Source organism: Pecten maximus, chromosome 17, assembly GCF_902652985.1.
Source record: "Pecten maximus chromosome 17, xPecMax1.1, whole genome shotgun sequence".
Classification (NCBI taxonomy): domain Eukaryota; kingdom Metazoa; phylum Mollusca; class Bivalvia; order Pectinida; family Pectinidae; genus Pecten; species Pecten maximus.
The window spans coordinates 16,130,720-16,142,163 of NC_047031.1; positions in this window are offsets into that span (position 1 = coordinate 16,130,720).

Genomic DNA, 11,444 nt, shown 5'->3' on the forward strand with positions numbered 1-11,444 from the left:
ATATGGAGATTTTTTTTATTTGTATGTAAAGGATATTGGTTTTAATTAAATCTTGTTGGTCACATCTTAATTCAAATACTAGATACAAACAACTATTGACTCAACAAATGATCAGCATTTATAGGCCTGCTGTTTTCTTCAAGACTTCATAATATGGATAAACTGACAATATAGAAAGCTACTATATATATAGCTACAAACAATGTACCTTAACATCATGAGGGGAATCTTTTTTTTTCTGAGATCTGAAACATTTTGCTTTAACAAGGCAGCCCAACTCATCTCGGTACACTGAAAAAGAACAATATAAATGGTTACACAGACCAATTAACAGTTTTCCTTCTTAAAGTTAATTGCCCTTAATTAATACATAGAAATTAATAGAAAATAATGTGGCCTGTACTGTACAAACCATGTATTTATGAACATATGTATTTGATAACATTTCCTTTATAGTTGCCTACTGCACTATGTCATACATGTACTGAGTATACTTTACAAATAAGATAGTATCCCTTTTGCTTCATGATGCCCCAAATTATTATCAAAATCACAGGGAGTCTGGGACAGGTTTAGTCTAATGGACTGGTTGATCAACATCTTTATATATGGGTATAATTTCTACATTTAAGTATCGTTAATTACATTAATAAAAACTATAGCGTCCCAGAGCTCAAAATTCCAAACCCAAGCGTCTATGCTCCATGCACAACGTACATGTACAACACGCGTATACATCAGCATCTCCACCCCCAATCCAATCACACACATACTTCATGTGTTTATTATAGTAGTGTCTTTCCCATGCCATGATGGTTTCACAATAAGATAAGATACTTTACCAATTTTCAATATTAAATGATAAAGATACAATAGACTTTAAAGTGTTTGTAAAGGTCTAGAAATCGCTTTGCTTTGTATATCTGGTCTAAGTTTTACAGGACCTATATTTAGACGTCTGTCTAACTTACCGGCCACAGAATGTACATATTCCTCGCTGTAGTACTAAAACCCCTTGGTCATTTGCTCTCTGCCGGAACTCGACGAGTTTTCTCTGATGTAACTCTCCACGAAAGTGAAAGATATGTCAGGAACAAACGATAGATCTCTCGTGTAAACGTCATTGCAGCTGGCAGTCGTCATGTTTGTTTACAAAGTGTACCTAGCTTAGCCTCGTTTTGGATATCGATGAATATTTATGAGCATCTTATTAAGATCGGTCTATACATAGTAATTACGTGACGTCACACATCCTGGGCGCCGGGGGTCATCCGCCATTTTGAAAGGCAAGCAAACATCACGCGTCACCGGTGTCACGGTTCGCGATTATTAACAATAACACACAGCGATGGTCGTTTCCTGTTGGGTAAATGGGTGTACGAATCGACGTGATGGATCAGCGAAACTTAGTTTCTTTAGTATTCCTAAAATCAGACTCAATGAGGGGGAACGAACGCAGAAAATCAACGAAGACAGACGGCGTGTGTGGCTGGCCAACATTAACCGGAGAGACGAGCCTTCAAAACATTAAAAAATATGCTCCGATAACTTTGTTATAGGTACTGTTCTGTAATCTATATATCGTATTTTAATTGCCAAAAGACTGTTTGCATTTTGCGTGTATGCTTTGATTAATGCAATGTTGAGATAAAAACAAAAACAAAACAAAAACATTCGTTTTTTACCATCCAAGAAACTGACAAGAACTAAAGTATTAAATTCTCGTAGACTACATATAATTTCGACTCATGATTTGGTTTGGTTTGGTTTGGTTTATTTTGTTTAACGTCCTATTAACAGCTAAGGTCATTTAAGGACGGCCTCCCGTGCGTGCGACATGCATGCGTGTGGTGAGTGCGTATGTGTGTTTTGGGAGGCTGCGGTATGTTCGTGTTAAGTCTCCTTGTGATAGGCCGGAACTTTTGCCGATTTATAGTGCTACCTCACTGAAGCATACTGCCGAAGACACCCAGCAGGACGAGCGATATCTTGTAATTCATTTTACAGTCAGTGTTCCGTAACATATCTTAAATGCTATAAGAATTTTTATACGATGGAAACGTAAATATATATATATATATTAAGATTAATTAATGTTATAATTATAATCTATCTTTACACAACATGGTTAGACATGTCACATGGCTTGTTCCTTTGATTTTCACAATCATTGAATGACACATGTTTTTAATATAATTTTATTGTATTTATCATAGGTGTGATTCTGAATAATTGCGATACAATAAGACTTTATTTGATACATAACTCATTTTAATTATATTTTTGTTTTGCTTTGGTGTTTCTAATATTAACGTAATATGAATATAATGTAAGAAGAAATGTTAAAAAGTAATATAATATCTATAATTATATAATGGATAACATTCAATTAACTTACATTGTTTGGTTCACTTATAGGAAATCTGACAATTTTACAAATAGGTATAATTAGGCATGTTTTCTTGACATTTCCTGGCAATCCGGCAGCTTTGTATGACAGAGCAAACCCGGACTGGTCACCAACTCTGAAGCTTGTAGGCAACCTTTCACCAAAAAAGTCAGATAAAAAGACACAAGAGTCAACCACCTTAGTTAAAAGGTACAATTTCTGTTGTGAACTGAGAATAGAATGAACATTTATTTCAACCAAATGAGTCGACTATAGCAATAGTTGTAAATGTTCCAGTTTTAATCTGAATTTGATTGTTGACATGCATCAGTGTTTTTTTCCTAAACTTGGTGCACTCGTAAAAACAAAGGAATTATGTTTGTGTGTTTTTTTCCAAGTTTATTACAAGTTTGTGCTTAAACATTTCTCAGTTTGGCACATTGAATTTTCCCAAAATACCCAGGAAAACACACTATGGTTTAGGTAAAATATATACAAAGGCACACAATTTTAAAATGGGTAATCTAAGGCATTACACAGGGATATGTGTGTTCTCACAGAATGTCCAATGATTTAATTAATGTGTGAAAAAAAAGGCCAGTGAACAGAAAAAAAACCCAGATTGTTTAATACAATATTTTATACTGAATCGAAAACTTTATTAAATCTCTATAAAATGTGACCTTAGCTGTTAATAGGACGTTAAACAAAATAAACCAAACCAAATCTTGGGTACAACAGTGTTGTTGTAAGACATAAAACAAAAGAGAACCACAATGCAGCCAAGGCATTGATTGACTTATTTAATGAACCTGGACCACCAGTTAATGAGGAAGACCTTCCAGATATGGAACCAAGGCCTGTGTGCGATTTTTTCTTGACTAGGTGCCCTTGAACCTTCCTGTAATCCTGAAACAACAAAAACTTGTGTCGACCCACTGACAGAAAGCCAACTAGATAGTGAAGTTCAGAGACTTATAACAGAAAACATTGCACTAACAGAACAATTGAAAAATTCCAAGTTCAGTGAAGAAGGATTCATGGGTCAGGATGACAAAGTCAAATACTACACTGGTCTCCCAGGGTTCACCACTCTGATGGCATTTTTCCATTTTGTGAAAGATTTCATCCCAAAACCAAGAACTAATATGGAACTTGGACAATTTACAAGATTAGTGATGACCTTGATGAGAGTCAAGCTCAACCTGCCCATTCAGGATTTGGCATTCAGGTTCCAAACATCACCATCAACAGTGTCCAGAACTTTTTTAATTTTTATACATGTGTTATATGTTAGACTCAAACATATGCTGTACTGGCCAGAGAGAGAGGAACTAAGACGGACAATGCCTGTAGAATTTAAAAAAAACATTTTGGACACAAAACAGCAGTGATAATTGACTGTTTCGAGGTTTTCATCCAGAGACCGAAGAACATCCTAGCAAGAGCGCAGACATGGTCCTCTTACAAGCACAACAACACGACAAAATTTATCATCGGCATTACACCAAAGGGATCCAGTTCCTTTCTGTCAAAGGCTTGGGGTGGTAGAGCTAGTGAAAAATACATAACTGAAAATTGTGGTCTGCTTGGAAAACTTTTACCAGGAGATCTTGTGTTGGCTGATAGGGGATTTGATATCACAGACAGTGTAAGTATGTGTTGTGCAGAAGTTAACATACCGAGTTTTACAAAAGGGAAGTCACAGTTATCTCCAGTGGACATTGAGACAACAAGGAAAATTGCACACGTAAGAATACACGTCGAAAGGGTTATCGGCCTTGTTCGAAACAAATACACAATGTTGCAGGACAAGTTACCAATAGACTTTATGATGTGTGATGAAGGTATTCCAACAGTGGACAAAATTGCAACAGTTGCCTGCGCATTGACAAATATGTGTGAATCAGTTGTGCCATTCAATTGAGATTTATCTTGAAAATCAATTTTATCAGAACCATATTTCACCAACTTTGAAATATTAAACATGTATTGGCTGGGACAATTTAAAACGAAACTGATCATGTAATTCCTCTTTCCATTTAATGTCTATGGGCGACACGTTTAAGTAATATATATATATGTGTAAATGCACATGAGAAGATCGATATGGTGAGATTTTTTTCTTGAATGAATAGAATCAGACAATACCAGTATACTAAGTGTGTTGCATCCTTTTTTGCCAATCTAGATACAGTCGAACCCAGTTATAATTGAAATCCTTATTATTGAAAACTATTCAAAAATATTCTGTTTTCATGTATATATATATGCAGGGAACAAATTAAAGCATATATTAAAGCAATGTATATATGAAATTATTAATGGTGGTTATATTTCATTTCAAATTAAGCAGAATTTAATACATATTGGAGTTCAATGGAGTGCATTCGACTGTATACATACTTAAAATGATACGTACAGGTCAAAGTTTTTTTTCTGACAAAACTGCTGTGTTTAACTTTTATTACCCCGATACGTAGGTTGCTTGGTTTTCCCAGGTACATTGTACTCTGGTTTTTCCTCCGCCTCCAAAACTGCACATTTCCTTAAATGACCATATGGCTGTTAAATAGTATGTAAGACCAAACACATGAAACCATTAAAAAAATATCTTTGTTTCCGCTAACAAGTTAAACCACTTTCCAAAATACTTTGACAGGGGTTAAAATGTATGTAAACAATAAATTCACTTTTTTTTCACATTTACTGAAAACCAAAGGGGTTTGTATGGTTATCGGAAACATAGACATGTTCAGCCTTTTAAAGACAATTGCAAACACAAATCAACATTAAATAACAATTTGTATTTTTAGAAACAACTATGTGAATTCATGTCTATTGCTCACATTTAGAATATGTAATGTCTTTTATAATTTAAATAGTTCAATATCCACATCTAGGTTTATTATCTGAATTCAATAAACAAGAGGCCCAGAGGGCCTGTATCGCTCACCTGGTTTCATGAGATATGAAACAAGAACTATGCTTAAGTATATGTGTCACTGGTATTGCTATGTCAATATATCATAAGCATTTTATATGGGTACATGAACATTGGTTTTATTGTAATTCTAAAAAATGTCAATTTAGCCAAATTGATCCCTTTTGGCCCCGCAGCCCCCCGGGGGGGGGGGGGGGGGGGTCAGCCCCACCAATTGTACAATTTTGAATCTCTACCCCGGCGAATATGAGCGATATATCCATTGCTTAGTTTCAGAGAAGAAGTTGTTTATATGAATTAAGGCAAATTGACCCCTTCTGCCCCGCCCCTCAGCCCCCAGGGGGGTCAGCCCCATCACTTGTACAATTTTGAATCCCTACCCCAAGGGGATGCTACCAGTCAAATATGAGAGATATCCATTGCTTAGTTTCAGAGGAGAAGTTGTTTATAACAATTTAGCCAAACTGGCCCCTTTTGGCCCTGCCCCTCAGCCCCAAGGGGGTCAGCCCGATCATCTGTACAATTTTGAATCCTTAGCCCAAGGGGGTGCTACCAGGCAAATATGAGCAATATCCATTGCTTGGTTTCAGAGGAGAAGTTGTTTATATCAATCTAGCCAAACTGGCCCCTTTTTTGTTTGGTTTGGTTTGGTTTATTTTGTTTCACGTCCTATTAACATCTAAGGTCATTTAAGGACGGCCTCCCGTGCGTGCGACATGTATGAGTGTGGTGAGTGCGTATGTGTGTTTTGGGAGGCTGCGGTATGTTCGTGTTAAGTCTCCTTGTGATAGTCCGGAACTTTTGCCGATTTAAAGTGCTATCTCACTGAAGCATACTGCCGAAGACACCCAGCAGCACACCCCACCCGGTCACATTATACTGACAACGGGCCAACCAGTCGTCCCACTCCAAATATGCTGAGCGCTAAGCAGGAGTAGCAACTACCATTTTTAAAGACTATGGTATGTCTCGGCTAGGGGACCCAACCCAAAACCTTCCTCACAGCGGCGAACGCTCAACTAAAGGCCAAAAGTGAGGCATTGTCAAGGGAGACATTAGGAAGAAGAAAGTTATCAAGGAAGAGAAAAGATAAGATCCCAAGTTTAGTCGCCTCTTACGATCATGCAATGGGGGCAGCAGGTACAATTCTTACGCCCTACCTGCAGGGCACAAAATGTCTATGTAGACTATGGCCGGGAGGTTTTTGTGGTCGCTCGTAAATTTCTGTTTTGGCACTTCATACGGGTCAACACCTATGTCTTTAGTCTTCTGGACGTATCTATCGTAGGTGACCTTATCCAAACCGTCTATATACTTCTTTTTGGGTGGTTTTGACGACATCTTGTGTCCAGGTTTTCTTTCGATCGGCGTTGTGCAGTTCGCGTAATGGCGGAAATCATAAAGTTTTTGCCTTCAAAATGGCAGATCGCGCAAAGCATCACGGGTAATCGTTCAAGTGTGAAAACTATGTATAGCTGATTGTTAATAGATGATCGCAGGTGTCATTGATCTCGTAAGAGGTACTGCCGCTGCTAAATCATGTAATTGACATAAATGGACGAATTGACTAGAATTAAGACGTTTCGGCACAACTTACCTAAAGGACGAAGTGACTAGGATAATTACGCCGATTCTATTCAAAGGACGAAGTGATTAGGATATAAATTGACTGAGATAAATAAAGCTGTTATTATCATTCTTTTATCCTAGATATGAAGAAAAACGCACGGAACACGTGCTTGACAGTCTAACATACCAATGCGCACAAAATGCTAAATTTAGCGTGACACAATATAAAGATTATAATAATATCCCCACAGTAAAATACCATAGGTACATAATAAAGGGTCGGGTAGCAAACCTTCCGTATGGGGACTTGATATATCCTTGATCTTATATCTGGTGCCGGAGCACGTCGTGTTGATAACTTCAGTATTCCTCAGAATCTCGTAACTCTTACCTTTCTTACAGCACGTTCCACGGTTTGGTTTGGTTTGGTTTATTTTGTTTAACGTCCTATTAATATCTAAGGTCATTTAAGGACGGCCTCCCGTGCGTGCGACATGTATGCGTGTGGTGAGTGCGTATGTGTGTTTTGGGAAGCTGCGGTATGTTCGTGTTAAGTCTCCTTGTGATAGGCCGGAACTTTTGCCGATTTATAGTGCTACCTCACTGAAGCGTACTGCCGAAGACACCCAGCAGGACACCCCACCCGGTCACATTATACTGACAACGGGCGAACCAGTCGTCCCACTCCTTGTATGCTGAGCGCTAAGCAGGAGCAGCAACTACCATTTGTAAAGACTCTGGTATGTCTCGGCCAGGGGACAGAACCCAAAACCTTCCTCACAGGGGCGAACGCTCAACTAAAGGCCAAAAGTGAGGCAGTGTCAAGGGAGACATTAGGAAGAAGAAAGTTGTTAAGAAAGAAGAGAAAAGATAAGATCCCAAGTTTAGTCGCCTCTTACGATCATGCAATGGGGGCAGCAGGTACAATTCTTACTATTATGTCAAGATATTTACTGGGTCTGCTATAGCCAGATACGGATTCTAGAAATTAGTATTTCTAAATGTCTAGTGTTTACGTTGTAGCTTCCTCTTTTTCTGGTGTGGCTTACAGTCTGGGCAATAATATGCTCCCTGAGGCACACAGTTTTGATATTAACACAGGTGAAATGAAGCCACACATATTTGCAGTTTTCGTTGTCGCAACCAATCACATCCTCACTTTCATCATATGGCTTTTGACACAGGCATATCAGTCACTTTAGATGCAGCTCTCACGTTTTGATTTGAATATGTGTCTATAGCTGTAAGGGCACTGGATGTTGGCACATTGTCACTGTTGTCATTGCTGGCACGGCGGGCTTACTCCCTAGTTACAAGTTTTCCTGTAAGTTCAGGGAGCAGGACTTAATAAAATACTCCTTGGACTTGACAGTGATCTCCTCTTGGATTACAGCATTTGGTAGGACTCTCTCAACTGAACAATCCTTCTCTGTCCAAACTACAAAATCACAATATTGTCTTTCTGCTACAAGCAGCTGGGTTTGGATCTGGTAGAAATACCTGTGGTTTTCTTTCAGCTTACCCCCGCATAAAAAGTTCACCTTTCTCCCAACATTAGTTGGCACCTCATTTTTACACAGTACGGGCATTTGATCTCCACACCACCATCACCACAACAGATTTCATATGGGATGATGTTATTCTTCCAATCCTCAATGTGTGCCATTCTCTCAAGTTAAGAAAAGATGATGGCAAATATCAGCACATCTGGCACAAAATGTTCCTGGTATGTTGATTTAACAGACAAAACGGAGGCTTTGGATTTTGTCACAAACAAAGCTTCCATAAATCCACCGATGTCATCGGCTGTTGGTTCTGGAACTGCTGGGAGTTTCAGGGTGTTCCTCTTGCTTACACTTCCTCCATCTTGGACACTGTCTCTTTGTTTTTTCTGTGTCTCTGCTGTTGTGAAATCAATGTCACGAATTTCTGAATAAGGCACCATATCCAAACTTGATGGGAGTAGCCAATAAGCTTTGTCTTGGGTGACTGTATTCTCTTTACTTAAGCGGTAAGCTTCCATTGAGTAAAACAGAAGAGCTCCAACATGGGTACATGCTACCCCAAGTCCTGCCATACAGTCACAGTGAGCGCGGTCAATAATGCCAGATGGTGATGCAATTATCCATGGCCACAATGGAGTAACATTCATGCGTTGGGACCTGAAAATATAAGTCACTACATTTAATTTTGTGTTTTTGATAAATTAGTTAAATGGCGTGAAATGTATGACAATGTTATAAATTGTACCATGTACTATGACGTCATATATCTACGACGTTATCAGTTTGAATACAGTTGGATGTAGTTGGTTTTATTCTGAGACACTATACGTTGTGTATACCTATATAGCCTCCCTGCATATTTACACAAATACCATATATAGATGAACTAATCCTTAAATAACAAATTTGATGATTAAATTAAATTATCCACAATGAACTATCCACATATTTATATTCTTGAGTTACGAGGAACGAATCCATAATTTAAAAGATTCGCTTATTATGCACTACATTAACTTTATTTATGTATATATATAGGTTAGAAATTTGACTTTCTATTTATTTTGGATGAGGGTTCGATTCCTAGCGGAGGCAGTGATTTAATTGTTAATCATGCGCTCTGTTATATCATAAATTTGTAAGATGTTTCATTTCTCAAATCTATAATTCTAGTCAACATGGGTTTCATTTAATTTCAGTGAGGTAGCACTATAAATCGGCAAAAGTTCCGGCCTATCAAAAGGAGACTTAACACGAACATACCGCAGCCTCCCAAAACACACATACGCACTCGCTACACGCATGTATGTCGCACGCACGGGAGGCCGTCCTTAAATGACCTTAGCTGTTAATAGGACGTTAACCAAATAAACCAAACCAATTCTCTATTGATATATTAGAAGTGTATTAGTAAAGACGTGTTTGTTTTTTCATTTTTATTTTGAAGATGGATGGAACTAAATACATCTGCTCCTGGTGTGCCCTGAATGATTTCAACTCATACAACCTCGATCTGAAGATTAAAATATGCAAATAAGCTAGCCTACAAAAGCACGCGCACGCACGACGAAACCATTCTTTAAAGTAGATTACCTGCTGTTTACATCAACGGGAGGAAAAGTGGGTGGGCCAAAAAACTTACCCCCTCAGCCTACAGGCTGATACTCAAAGAATCCTCCTCATCCGTCAGTAAAGCTCGGATGAGGGGAGATTCTTTTGCGTAGCCTTCCGGCTATTGGGGGTAAGGTAGCATGTTTAAAGGATATAAACACTGGTAATGACAAACACCAAAGACAACACAAACAACGAAATCCTCTATCATGATATAATATCCGGCACCACCATAGTACATGTTAAAATGCAGAAACATAAACCATTGAAAGTTCAAATTTTTCCAAAATATCATCAAAAGTGCAGGTCAAATCCAGATATCAAGGAATATTACATAACATCAGTTCAAAACCGAAAAACCTGCAGGAAGTCAATCCGCCGATCCTAGCACGGAATAAGCAAACATATCGCCACCACTGGAAATGTCCCTGTGATAAAATCTGGCAAAGGTCCTGGCAGAGGACCAATTCGCAGAACGCAAAATGTCACCAAGGGGAACGCCTTCCCGAAAGGCCAGAGGTTGAAGCCCCTCTAGTGGAATGGGATGTAAAAGATGATGCAACACCCGAAAGAGTAAGTATCACCTTAACCCATCGTGATATGGTTGAAGATGACACAGCACTAAAAGTTTTGTATGAAACAAACAGTCTATTACTAAGTCAGTTCCAAATACCTGTCCAACACCGTTAAAACATCTAATGCCACATTTTGTTCATATTTATACAGCTTCACTACCTGTGAAGCCGAAGACTTACCAGCCCTGGTAGTCTTTAAAAGGTCTTTAATATAAAAGGTACAAATCAAATCTGTCCTGTTCATCGCGGTGATATTAAGAACTGCCAAAGTATGTGAACGTTGAGCTGTCGTCAATGCAATCAGACAAGCAAGTTTCAAAGAAAGGTCCTTAAGAGTAATGGAAATTACTGGCGGCAAATTCTGTAGGAAAGTCAATACCTTTGACACATCCCATGTCTCGACATACCGGGGCAAAGGTTGGTTCTGGTTAAATAATCCTTTCATAACCCTAGTAATAACCGAACTGTTCCGACATACGCTACATCCCAACAACTCCAGCGTCTGTGATAGCATGGAACTGTGAGTGTTAATCACACTGTATGATCGCCCTAAAGCACTTAATGATAAAAGGTAGTCGCAAATCATCTCCTCAGTCGGGTTATTAGAATTAATTTTCCGTTCTGCCACGCCAAGTTATAAGCCTTTGCAGTTCCTCGTCGCCACGAGTGGAGCGCCACATCGGTAGCCTCTTCTGATAAGCCTCTATGATGGAGGGCTGCCCTGAGATGACGCATGCGGTCAAGTTCAGTGTCTTGAAAAGATAATGGTGACGGCCATTGTGAGGTAGTGTGATTAAATCTTGCCAATGTGGTAGTCTGGCTGGTGTATCCACCAACAAATCAAGCAACAT